Genomic DNA, 14,757 nt, shown 5'->3' on the forward strand with positions numbered 1-14,757 from the left:
TAAACCTTGTAAAATAAGAGAGAATAGCCATAAGTATTGTAACATAACGTGTAATAATGGCCCATAATGCAATAAATATCGATATAAAAGCATGACGCAAAATGGACGTATCAAGCAGCTACTGCACATATTGGGAGGCGGTTTTATTGGCACGTCTTGTCGAAGCAGAGATCGTGTACCCTTATCACGGGATTCTCATCAATACGGGTGTGGGTAACCCAACTGCGTCATTAACACGACGCTTGGGGAATGAGCGAGTTTTACGGGGCAAGTGGGGAGGCGCAGGATACCTGCTGCCTTTATAAGGAGACAAGGACTCCCCTTTTTTCACCCACGCCTTCTTCTTCCTCTGCTCATCCATTCCCCCTTGCTCAAACTCCAACGCCCAAGCGAGCGTCTTCTCCGCCCACAAAGGCCCTCCGAAAATGTCCGGATCTGGAGCAGGAGGCAAATGGATGGCCTCTACCGTCCGAGAGAAGGATATCAAAAAGCTTCGGGAGGCCGGATATCTGGCCAAGAAAATCAGCCACCGCCTTCCGACGGCGGGACAGATCGTCCCTACTCCGGAACCCGACGAGAGGGTTGTATTTCTCCCTCATTTTGTCTGCGGGCTAGGGTTTCCCCTCCATCCATTCGTTCGCGGCATCATGTATTATTACGGGATCGATTTTCATGATCTATCCCCCAATTCCTTCCTCAACATCTTGACATTCATCATCGTGTGTGAGGCCTTTCTGCGCATCTCGCCACACTTCGGCTTGTGGCTGAAGATTTTTAACATGAAGCCCAAGGTAGTGAGCGGCGAGCACACCGAGTGCGGAGGCGCCATGGTGAGCAAGATACCCAACGTCACATGGCCATCAGGTACTTTCAATGATTCCGTCAAGGAGTGGCAGCAGTAGTGGTTCTATCTCACTGAGCCGCGCGACCCAAAACGGGCCGCAGCTCCCGAATTCCGATCCAGAGCTCCCCTGCGGCTTACGTCCTGGCCCGAGAAGGGCCTGAACTGGTCTTCGTCCGACGAACTGTTGGAGCTCCAGACGCGCGTCAAGAATATGGAAGACAAGAATGTTGGGGAACGTAGTAATTTCAAAAAATTTCCTACGCACACGCAAGATCATGGTGATGCATAACAACGAGAGGGGAGAGTGTGTCCACGTACCCTCGTAGACCGAAAGCGCAAGTGTTAGCACAACGCGGTTGATGTAGTCATACGTCTTCACGATCCGACCGATCAAGCACCGAACGCACGGCACCTTCGAGTTCAGCACACGTTCAACTCGATGACGTCCCTCGAACTCTGATCCAGCTGAGCTTTGAGGGAGAGTTCTGTCAGCACGACGGTGTGGTGACGATGATGATGTTCTACCGACGCAGGGCTTCGCCTAAGCACCGCTACGATATTATCGAGGTGGATTATGGTGCAGGGGGGTACCGCACACGGCTAAGAGATCCAAGGGATCAATTGTTATGTCTATGGGGTGCCCCCATGCCCCCGTATATTAAGGACCAAGGGGGGAGGCAGCCGGCCAAGGAGGAGGGCGCGCCAAGGGGGGAGTCCTACTCCCACCGGGAGTAGGACCCCTCCTTTCCTTGTTGCAGTAGGACAAAAGGAATGAGGGGGAGAGGGAGAAGGAAAAGGGGGCTGCACCCCTTGTCCAATTCGGACCAGAGGGGGGGTGTGCGCCTCCTTCCTTTTGGCCTCTCTCCTCTATTCCCGTATGGCCCAATAAGGCCCAATACTTCTCCCCGGCGAATTCCCGTAACTCTCCGGTACTCCGATAAATACCCGAATCACTCGGAACCTTTCTGAAGTCTGAATATAGTCGTCCAATATATCGATCTTTACGTCTCGGCCATTTCGAGACTCCTCATCATGTCCCCGATCTCATCTGGGACTCCGAACTACCTTCTGTACATCAATACACATAAACTCATAATATAACCGTCATCGAACTTTAAGCGTGCGGACCCTACGGGTTCGAGAACTATGTAGACATGACCGAGACACATCTCCGGTCAATAACCAATAGCGGAACCTGGATGCTCATATTGGCTCCCACATATTCTAGGAAGATCTTTATCGGCAAACCCCATAACAACATACGTTGTTCCCTTTGTCATCGGTATGTTACTTGCCCGAGATTCGATCGTCGGTATCTCAATACCTAGTTCAATCTCGTTACTGGCAAGTCTCTTTACTCGTTCCGTAATACATCATCCCGCAACTAACTCATTAGTTACAATGCTTGCAAGGCTTATAGTGATGTGCATTACCGAGTGGGCCCAGAGATACCTCTCCGATAATCGGAGTGACAAATCCTAATCTCGAAATACGCCAACCCAACAAATACCTTTGAAGACACCTGTAGAGCACCTTTATAATCACCCATTTACGTTGTGACGTTTGGTAGCACACAAAGTGTTCCTCCGATAAACGGGAGTTGCATAATCTCATAGTCATAGGAACATGTATAAGTCATGAAGAAAGCAACATCAATATACTAAACGACCAAGTGCTAAGCTAACGGAATGGGTCAAGTCAATCACATCATTCTCCTAATGATGTGATCCCGTTAATCAAATGACAACTCATGTCCATGGCTAGGAAACTCAACCATCTTCGATTAACGAGCTAGTCAAGTAGAGGCATACTAGTGACACTATGTTTGTCTATGTATTCACACATGTATTATGTTTCCGGTTAATACAATTCTAGCATGAATAATAAACATTTATCATGAAATGAGGAAATAAATAATAACTTTATTATTGCCTCTAGGGCATATTTCGTTCACTCTCCCACTTGCACTAGAGTCAATAATCTAGATCACATCGCCATGTGATTTAACATCAATAGTTCACATCACCATGTGATTAACACCCATAGTTCACATCGTCATGGGACTAACACCCAAAGGGTTTACTAGAGTCAATAATCTAGTTCACATTGCTATGTGATTAACACCCAAAGAGTACTAAGGTGTGATCATGTTTTGCTTGTGAGATATTTTTAGTCAACGGGTCTGTCACATTCAAATCCATAAGTATTTTGCAAATTTCTATGTCTACAATGCTCTGCATGGAGCTACTCTAGCTAATAGCTCCCACTTTCAGTATGTATCCAGATCAAGACTTAGAGTCATCTGGATCAGTGCCAAAACTTGTATCGACGTAACCCTTTACGACGAACCTTTTGTCACCTCCATAATCGAGAAACATATCCTTATTCCACTAAGGATAATTTTGACCACTGTTCAGTGATCTACTCCTAGATCACTATTGTACTCCCTTGCCAAAATCAGTGCAGGGTATACAACAGATCTGGTACACAGCATGGCATACTTTACAGAACCTATGCCTGAGGCATAGGGAATGAATTTCATTCTCTTTCCATCTTCCGCCGTGGTCGGGCTTTGAGTCTCACTCAATTTCACACCTTGTAACACAGGCAACAACTCTTTCTTTGACTGTTCCATTTTGAACTACTTCAAAATCTTGTCAAGGTATGCACTCATTGAAAAAACTTATCAAGCGTCTTGATCTATCTCTATAGATCTTGATGCTCAATATGTAAGCAGCTTCACCGAGGTTTTTCTTTGAAAATCTCCTTTCAAACACTCCTTTATGCTTTGCAGAATAATTCTACATTATTTCCGATCAACAATATATCATTCACATATACTTATCAGAAATGTTGTAGTGCTCCCACTCTTTTTTTTTGTAAATACACGCTTCACTGCAAGTCTGTATTAAAATATATGCTTTGATCAACTTATCAAAGCGTATATTCCAGCTCCGAGATGCTTGCACCAGTCCATAGATGGATCGCTGGAGCTTGCATATTTTGTTAGCACCTTCAGGATTGGCAAAACCTTCTGGTTGTATCATATACAACTCTTATTTAATAAATCCATTAGGGAATGCAGTTTTGTTTATCCATTTGCCAGATTTCATAAAATGCGGCAATTTGCTAATATGATTCGGACAGACTTAAGCATCGCTACGAGTGAGGAAATCTCATCGTAGTCAACACCTTGAACTTGTCAAGAACCTTTTTACGACAACTCGAGCTTTGTAGATAGTAACGCTACTATCAGTGTCCGTCTTCCTCTTGAAGATCCATTTATTCTCAATGGCTTGCCGATCATCGGGCAAGTCAACCAAAGTCCACACTTTGTTCTCATACATGGATCCCATCTCAGATTTCATGGCCTCAAGCCATTTCGCGGAATCTGGGCTCATCATCACTTCCTCATAGTTCATAGGTTCGCCATGGTCAAGTAACATGACCTCCAGAACAGGATTACCGTACCACTCTGGTGCGGATCTTACTCTGGTTGACCTATGAGGTTCGGTAGTAACTTGATCTGAAGTTACATGATCATCATCATTAGCTTCCTCACTAATTGGTGTAGGAATCACAGGAACAGATTTTTGTGATGAACTACTTTCCAATAAGGGAGTAGGTACAGTTACCTTATCAAGTTCTACTTTCCGAGAGAAACTCCTTCTCTAGAAAGGATCCATATTAAGTAACGAAGATCTTGCCTTCGGATCTGTGATAGAAGGTGTACCCAATAGTCTCTTTTGGGTATTCTATGAGGACGCGCTTCTCCGATTTGGGTTTGAGCTTATCATGCTGAAATTTTTTCACATAAGCATCGCAACCTCAAACTTTAAGAAACGAAAGCTTAGGTTTCTTGCTAAACCATAGTTCATACTATGTCGTCTCAACGGATTTTGACGGTGCCCTATTTAACGTGAATGTAGCTGTCTCTAATGCATAACCCCAAAATGATAGTGGTAAATCGGTAAGAGACATCATAGATTGCACTATATCCAATAAAGTACGGTTATGACGTTCGGACACACCATTATGCTGTGGTGTTCCAGGTGGCATGAGTTTGTGGACCTATTCCACATTGTTTTAATTGAAGACCAAACTCGTAACTCAAATATTCGCCTCTGCGATCAGATCATAGAAACTTAATTTTCTTGTTACGAAGATTCTTCACTTCACTCTGAAATTCTTTGAACGTTTCAAATGTTTCAGACTTGTGTTTCATTAAGTAGATAGTCATATCTGCTCAAATCATCTGTGAAGGTCAGAAAATAACGATACCCGCCACGAGCATCAACACTCATTGGACCGCATACATCGGTATGTATTATTTCCAACAAGTTAGTAGCTCGTTCCATTGTTCCGGAGAACGGAGTTTTAGTCATCTTGCCCAAAAGGCACGGCTCGCAAGCATCAAATGATTCATAACCATGTGATTCCAAAAATCCATCTTTATGGAGTTTCTTCATGCGCTTTACACCGATATGACCCAAACGGCAGTGCCACAAATAAGTTGCACTATCATTATCAACTTTGCATCTTTTCGCATCAATATTATGAATATGTGTATCACTACGATCGAGATCCAACAAACTATTTTCATTGGGTGTATGACCATCGAAGGTTTTATTCATGTAAACAGAACAACAATTATTCTGTGACTTTAAATGAATACCCGTATTGCAATAAACATGATGAAATCATATTCATGCTCAACGCAAACGCCAAATAACATTTATTTAGGTTTAACACTAATCCCGAAAGTATAGGGAGTGTGCGATGATGATTACATCAATCTTGGAACTACTTCCAACACACATCGTCACTTCACCCTTAACTAGTCTCTGTTCATTCTGCAACTCCCGTTTCGAGTTACTAATCTTAGCAACTGAACTAGTATCAAATACTGAGGGGTTGCTATAAACACTAGTAAAGTACACATCAATAACATGCATATCCAATATACCTTTGTTCACTTTGCCATCCTTCTTATCCGCCAAATACTTGGGGTAGTTCCGCTTCCAGTGACCAGTCCCTTTGCAGTAGAAGCACTTAGTTCAGGCTTAGGTCTAGACTTGGGCTTCTTCACTTGAGCAGCAACATGCTTGTCATTCTTCTTGAAGTCCCCCTTCTTCCCTTTGCCCTTTTTCTTGAAACTAGTGGTCTTGTGAACCATCAACACTTGATGCTTTTCTTGATTTCTACCTTCGTTGATTTCAGCATCACGAAGAGCTTGGGAATCGTTTCCGTTATCCCTTGCATACTATAGTTCATCATGAAGTTCTAGTAACTTGGTGATAGTGACTAGAGAACTCTATCAATCACTATCTTATCTGGAAGATTAACTCCCACTTGATTCAATTGATTGTAGTACTCAGACATTCTGAGCACATGCTCACTAGCTGAGCAATTCTCCTCCATCTTGTAGGCAAAGTACTGTCAGAGGTCTCATACCACTCGACACGGGCATGAGTATGAAATACCAATTTCAACTCTTGGAACATCTTATATGCTCCGTGGCGTTCAAAACATTTTTGAAGTCCCGGTTCTAAGCCGTAAAGCATGGTGCACTAAACTATCAAGTAGTTATCATACCGAGCTTTGTCAAACGGTCATAACGTCTGCATCTGCTCCTGCAATAGGTCTATCGCCTAGCGGTGCATCAAGGACATAATTCTTCTGTGCAGCAATGAGGATAATCCTCAGATCACGGATCCAATCCGCATCATTGCTACTAACATCTTTCAACTTAGTTTTCTCTAGGAACATATCAAAAAATAAAACAGGGGAGCTAAACGCGAGCAATTGATCTACAACATAGATATGCTAATACTACCGGGACTAAGTTCATGATAAATTTAAGTTCAATTAATCATATTACTTAAGAACTCTCACTTAGATAGACATCCCTCTAATCATCCAAGTGATCACGTGATCCAAATCAACTAAACCATGTCCGATCATCACATGAGATGGAGTAGTTTTCAATTGTGAACATCACTATGTTGATCATATCTACTATATGATTCACGCTCGACCTTTCGGTCTCAGTGTTCCGAGGCCATATCTGTTATATGCTAGGCACGTCAAGTTTAACCTGAGTATTCTGCGTGTGCAACTGTTTTGCACCCATTGTATTTGAACGTAGAGCCTATCACACCCGATCATCACGTGGTGTCTCAGCACGAAGAACTTCCGCAACGGTGCATACTCAGGGAGAACACTTATACCTTGATAATTTAGTGAGAGATCGTCTTATAATGCTACCGTCAATCAAAGCAAGATAAGATGCATAAAAGATAAACATCACATGCAATCAATATAAGTGATATGATATGGCCATCATCATGTTGTGCTTGTGATCTCCATCTCCGAAGCACCGTCTGTTGGAAATATGCCCTAGAGGCAATAATAAAATGGTTATTATTATATTTCCTTGTTCATGATAATTTTCTATTGTTCATGCTATAATTGTGTTATCCGGAAATCGTAATACATGTGTGAATACATAGACCACAACATGTCCCTAGTGAGCCTCTAGTTGACTAGCTCTTTGATCAACAGATAGTCATGGTTTCCTGACTATGGACATTGGATGTCATTGATAACGGGATCACATCATTAGGAGAATGATGTGATGGACAAGACCCAATCCTAAGCATAGCACAAGATCGTGTAGTTCGTTTGCTAGCCAAATGTCAAGTATCATTTCCTTAGACCATGAGATTGTGCAACTCCCGGATACCATAGGAGTGCTTTGGGTGTGCCAAACGTCACAACGTAACTGGGTGGCTATAAAGGTGCACTACGGGTATCTCCGAAAGTGTCTGTTGGGTTGTCACGAATCAAGACTGGATTTGTCACTCCGTATGACGGAGAGGTATCTCTGGGCCCACTCGGTAATGCATCATCATAATGAGCTCAATGTGACCAAGTGTTTGGTCACGGGATCATGCATTACGGTACGAGTAAAGTGACTTGCCGGTAACGAGATTGAACAAGGTATTGGGATACCGACGATCGAATCTCGAGCAAGTAACGTACCGATTGACAAAGGGAATTGTATACGGGATTGATTGAATCCTCGACATCGTGGTTCATCCGATGAGATCATCGTGGAACATGTGGGAGCCAACATGGGTATCCAGATCCCGCTGTTGCTTATTGACCGGAGAGTCGTCTCGGTCATGTCTGCATGTCTCCCGAACCCGTAGGGTCTACACACTTAAGGTTCGGTGACGCTAGAGTTGTAGAGATATTAGTATGCGGTTAACCGAAAGTTGTTCGGAGTCCCGGATGAGATCCCGGACGTCACGAGGAGTTCCGGAATGGTCCGGAGGTAAAGATTTATATATGGGAAGTCCTATTTTGGCCACCGGAAAATGTTCGGGATTTTTCGGTATTGTACCGGGAAGGTTCTAGAAGGTTCCAAAGTGGGGCCCACCTGCATGGTGGGACCCACATGAACGTGGGTAGTGGGGGCAAGGCCCCACAGCCCTGGTCAAGGCGCACCAAGATCCCACCTTAGAAGGAATAAGATCATATCCCGAATGGATAAGATCAAGATCCCTAAAAAAGGGGGATAACAATCGGTGGGGAAGGGAAATGATGGGATTTCTTTCCCCCACATTTGCCAACGCCCCAATGGACTTGGAGGGAAAGAAACCAGCCCCCTCCACCCCTATATATAGTGGGGAGGCGCATGGGAGCAGCACCCCAAGCCCCTGGCGCCTCCCTCTCCCTCCCGTGATAGTTCTCCCTCTCGCTGAGCTTGGCGAAGCCCTGCCGAGATCCCGGCTGCTGCCACCACCACGCCGTCGTGCTGCCGGATCTCCATCAACCTCTCCCTCCCCTTGCTGGATCACGAAGGAGGAGACGTCTTCCCCAACCGTACGTGTGTTGAACGCGGAGGTGCCGTCCGTTCGGCGCTCGGTCATCGGTGATTTGGATCACGACGAGTACAACTCCATCAACCCCGTTCACTTGAACGCTTCCGCTCGCGATCTACAAGGGTATGTAGATGCACTTTTTTCCCTCTCGTTGCTAGAAGACTCCATAGATTGTTCTTGGTGATGCGTAGAATTTTTTTAATTTCTGCAACGATCTCCAACAGTGGTATTAGAGCTAGGTCTATGCGTAGTTTCTATGCACGAGTAGAACAGAAAGCAGTTGTGGGCGTCGATATTGTCAATTTACTTGCCGTTACTAGTCTTATCTTGATTCGGCGGCATCGTGGGATGAAGCGGCCCGGACCGACCTTACACGTACGCTTACGTGAGACAGGTTCCACCGACTGACATGCACTAGTTGCATAAGGTGGCTAGCGGGTGTCTGTCTCTCCCACTTTAGTCGGATCGGGTTCGATGAAAAGGGTCCTTATGAAGGGTAAATAGAAATTGGCATATCACGTTGTGGTTTTACGTAGGTAAGAAAAGTTCTTGCTAGAAACCTATAGAAGCCACGTAAAAACATGCAACAACAATTAGAGGACGTCTAACTTGTTTTTGCAGCATATGCCTTGTGATGTGATATGGCCAAAAGGATGTGATGAATGAAATATATGTGATGTATGAGATTGATCATGTTCTTGTAATAGGAATCACGACTTGCATGTCGATGAGTATGACAACCGGCAGGAGCCATAGGAGTTGTCTCTATTTTTTGTATGACCTGCGTGTCATTGAATAACGCCATGTAAATTACTTTACTTTATTGCTAAACACGTTAGCCATAGAAGTAGATGTAATCGTTGGCGTAACAACTTCATGAAGACACGATGATGGAGATCATGGTGTCATGCCGGTGACGAAGATGATCATGGCGCCCCGAAGATGGAGATCAAAGGAGCAATATGATACTGGCCATATCATGTCACTATTTGATTGCATGTGATGTTTATCATGTTTTACATCTTATTTGCTTAGTACGGCGGTAGTAAGTAAGATGATCCCTTATAATAATTTCAAGAAAGTGTTCCCCCTAACTGTGCGCCGTTGCGAAAGTCCGTTGTTTCGAAGCACCACGTGATGATCGGGTGTGATAGATTCTAACGTTCACATACAATGGGTGTAAGACAGATTTACACATGCAAAACACTTAGGTCGACTTGACGAGCCTAGCATGTACATACATGGCCTCGGAACACAAGGGACCGAAAGGTCGAACATGAGTCGTATAGAAGATACGATCAACATGAAGATGTTCACCGATGTTGACTAGTCCGTCTCACGTGATGATCGGACACGGCCTAGTTGACTCGGATCATGTTTCACTTAGATGACTAGAGGGATGTCTATCTGAGTGGGAGTTCATTGAATAATTTGATTAGATGAACTTAATTATCATGAACTTAGTCTAAAATCTTTACAATATGTCTTGTAGATCAAATGGACCACGCTAATGTTGCCCTCAACTTCAACGCGTTCCTAGAGAAAACCAGACTGAAAGATGATGGCAGCAACTATACGGATTGGGTCCGGAACCTGAGGATCATCCTCGTTGCTGCCAAGAAAGATTATGTCCTAGAAGCACTGCTAGGTGACGCACCCATCCCAGAGAACCAAGACGTTATGAACGCTTGGCAGCAGCGCGCTGATGATTACTCCCTCGTTCAGTGCGGCATGCTTTACAGCTTAGAACCGGGGCTCCAAAAGCGTTTTGAGCAACACAGAGCATATGAGATGTTCAAAGAGCTGAAAATGGTTTTCCAAGCTCATGCCCGGGTCGAGAGATATGAAGTCTCCGACAAGTTCTTCAGTTGTAAGATGGAGGAAAATAGTTTTGTCAGTAAGCACATACTCAAAATGTCTGGATTACACAACCGCTTGACTCAGCTGGGAGTTAATCTCCCGGATGACGCGGTCATTGACAGAATCCTTCAGTCGCTTCCACCGAGCTACAAAAGCTTTGTGATGAACTTCAATATGCAGGGGATGGAAAAGACCATTCCTGAGGTATATTCAATGCTGAAATCAGCGGAGGTGGAGATCAAAAAGGAACATCAAGTGTTGATGGTGAATAAAACCACTAAGTTCAAGAAAGGCAAGGGTAAGAAGAACTTCAAGAAGGACGGCAAGGGAGTTACCGCGCCCTATAAGCCAGTTGCCGGGAAGAAGCCAAAGAATGGACCCAAGCCTGAGACTGAGTGCTTTTATTGCAAGGGAAGTGGTCACTGGAAGCGGAACTGCCCCAAGTACTTGGCGGACAAGAAGGCCAGCAACACCAAAGGTATATGTGATATACATGTTATTGATGTGTACCTTACCAGCACCCGTAGTAGCTCCTGGGTATTTGATACCGGTGCGGTTGCTCATATTCGTAACTCAAAGCAGGAGCTGCGGAATAAACGGAGACTGGCAAAGGACGAGGTGACGATGCGCGTCGGGAATGGTTCCAAGGTCGATGTGATCGCCGTCGGCACGCTACCTCTACATTTACCTACGGGATTAGTTTTAAAACCTCAATAATTGTTATTTAGTGCCAGCTTTGAGCATGAACATTGTATCAGGATCTTGTTAAATTCGAGATGGCTACTCATTTAAATCTGAGAATAATGGTTATTCTATTTATATGAGAGATATGTTTTATGGTCATGCCCCGCTGGTTAATGGTTTATTCTTAATGAATCTCGAACGTAGTGTTACACATATTCATAGTGTGAATACCAAAAGATGTAAGGTTGATAATGATAGTCCCACATACTTGTGGCACTGCCGTCTTGGTCACATTGGTGTCAAACGCATGAAGAAGCTCCATGCAGATGGACTTTTGGAGTCTCTTGATTACGAATCATTTGACACGTGCGAACCATCACTACAGGAAACAGCTACTTTGCCGTCTGCCATGGCGGACGGCAAAGGCTCGAAAGGCGGACGGCAAAGACCTTTGCCATCAGCCGCGGACGGCAAAAGGCTCCGGCAAAGAAGGCTACGGTAAACAGCTGCTTTGCCGTCTGCTTCCTGGCGGCGGACGGCAAAGGCTCTTTGCCGTCCGCGGCGGACGGCAAAGAGGGCGGACGGCAATAATTGCGCTGTCAGTCCGTTAAGTGGCTAACGGCAGACCTTTGCCGTCCGCCGCAGACGGCAAAGAGCCTTTGGTCTTTGCCGTCCGCCTTATGATGTCATGTACACGTCACTAGATGGCAGGTTCTTTGCCGTCTGCCACTGATGGCAAAGTGCAGGTTCTTTGCCGTCTGCCACGGACGGCAAAGTCTTTGCCGTCTGCCACTGTAGGCAAACTGACCAAATGGGTCAGCTCCCAGGAAGCACAGTTGGCTGCCACGTGGCTTCTTTGCCGTCCGCGGCAGACGGCAAAGGCTCTTTGCCGTCGGTGGCAGACGGCAAAGAGCCTGCATATTGTCTGTTTTTTCTGTTTTTTATTAAATCCCACAATTTGCAGCACATATCACATATATAAGTTTCATATCCAGCACATATCCAACACATATCTAGCACATATCACATATCACATATCCAGCACATATCACATATCACATATCCAGCACATATCACATATCACATCAGTTTCATCCATACACATTGTTCATACATAAGGAAGTTCCATCCATACACATTGTTCCATCCATATATATATTACAATGCAAAGTGTCATGAAGATAGCAAGCTAGATACAATGCAAAGTTTCATCAAAGGCACTCCATCATAGCAAGCTAGCTTCCATCAAGTGAATGAAATCTGCAAAATGGTAAATAAGAAAGTTAGAAATAGGTGACTAGAACAAGAAGAAGACTAGAACAAGAAGTATATGTCATTTATGAGCTAACTTAGGTGAAATGGATCATATATGAGCTAACTAAGTTGAAATGGGTTGTTTATGAGCTAACTTAGTTGAAATGGATCATTTATGAGCTAACTTAGTTGAAATGGGTCGTTTATGAGCTAACTAAGGTGAAGGGCATCGTTTTTGAGCTAAGTAAGGTGAAATGGGTCATTTTGGAGCTAACCTAGTTGAAATGGATCGTTTTTGAGCTAACTTAGTTGAAATGGATCGTTTTTGAGGTAACTAAGGTGAAATGGATCTTTTTTAGCTCACTTAGGTCAAATGGATCGTTTTTGAGCTAACTTAGTTGAAATGGATCGTTTTTGAGCTAACTTTGTTGAAATGGATCATTTTTGAGCTAATTTAGTTGAAATGGATCGTTTTTGAGCTAACTTAGGTGAAATGGATCATTTATGAGCTAATTTAGTTGAAATGGATCTTTTTGAGCTAACTTAGGTGAAATGGGTCATTTATGAGCTAACCTAGGTGAAATGGGTCGTTTATGAGCTAACCTAGGTGAAATGGGTCGTTTATGAGCTAACCTAGGTGAAATGGGTCGTTTATGAGTTAACCTAGGTGAAATGGGTCGTTTATGAGCTAATTATGCAATTTTTGACATAAGTAAGCTAAGTACATATCGTTTTAGAGCTAACTTAGGTAAAATGGATGGTTTATGAGGTCAGTAAGCTTATTAAGTCATTTTGGAGGAAAAGAAGCTAACTCTAGGTCATTATGGTAAGCATATTGGAGGAAATAAAGCTAAGTCTAGGTCTTTATGCATTTGTTAAGCAAAACACTAGAGAAACTTACCGTGATCAGGGAGGTGTAGGAGCGGGCTGGCTAGTGCCGGTAGCTGGAGAAGGATCATGCGATGCGTTTCTGGAGTTAAGCTGCACCAAAGATCATTTCCAATGTCTCGTTAGCATTATGACACTCAAATGTTAAGACTAGCAAGTAATGTCCATTCAAATTAAACTCACCGTGGTCCCAGGAGCAATCACTGGCATCGGCGGAGCGGTCTGACCGGTCTTCTCGCACACAGACTGCACATTTGGTTTTGACGACTCAGTCATACTAGTTAGTAATGAGACAAACACTACATGAATGTTTTGGCTAATCTGCAGAAGAAACTTACCACAAGGAGCTCGTACATGGCCCTTGCCTGCATGTCATTCCGTGCCCTCTCCTCCTCCATCATCTTTGTCGTCCTCTCCTCCAACTCCCGCTGCCTCTCCGCCGCCTCCGCCAGAAGTTTCTCCGTTCTATCTCTCTCACTCTGTATAGCAGCCTGCAACACCACTCACATGACCATTTGTAATCATTGATGGAAGCGCACACAATGTAATGGAGAAAGATAGCTGAGTACGTATCACTAACCTTGATGGCGAGTTGCACTGGCCGTTCACGAGGCCTTATCTCAGGAGCGGAGCTCGACTGGCGCGCCTTGATCTCTGGGAGAGTGCTAGGACAACGGATAAGTCCATCTCCAATGGCTATGGAGCCATGGGACCTCCCGCCACCAGATATCATCACCAGCTCTGGATCAATGGGACCCTGGCTCGGGTTAAAGTCCTCCCCTTTCCTCGCCTTCCCCTCATCTCTATATCTCACGAGCTTGTTGTGGGAGGAGATGTTGGTGAAGTTGTTTGCATCATCGAGGTCAGACTGAGAGAAAGCCTTGACTTTCTTGTAAGAGCCAGTGTGGGCCATGGCATACAGGTCGTACACCTCTGGCACCTTATCCGCCTTATTGTGGCGTGCCTGAAAGAGAGAAACAATGAAAATTAGTAATTAAAGGGCTCAAGCTAGCATGATGAATGAATTGCATGAATCATGAAGCAAACCACATACCCAGTTGCGCCCGAACTGATATAAGTTGGAGCTGCCTTGATGGTGTGGCACACCTTCCATTTGGGCACGTTTGTCCTTGGCCTGGTTGTGGAGGGCTAGCCATTCTTGTGAGCACCACTCATCGACCAACACCTCCCAACAATCCATCCGATCCGCACACCATCTCGGAGGCGCCTAAGTTAGCAAATAGAAACTTGAGCGCTACGGCTAAGAATTACTAAATGAAGGAACTTAAGTAGAAGGCCTTAAGAATTACCTTCATGTACTGCTCCTTACTCAGGAAC

Source organism: Triticum aestivum, chromosome 2D (genome assembly GCF_018294505.1).
Source record: "Triticum aestivum cultivar Chinese Spring chromosome 2D, IWGSC CS RefSeq v2.1, whole genome shotgun sequence".
Taxonomy (NCBI): Eukaryota; Viridiplantae; Streptophyta; class Magnoliopsida; order Poales; family Poaceae; genus Triticum; species Triticum aestivum.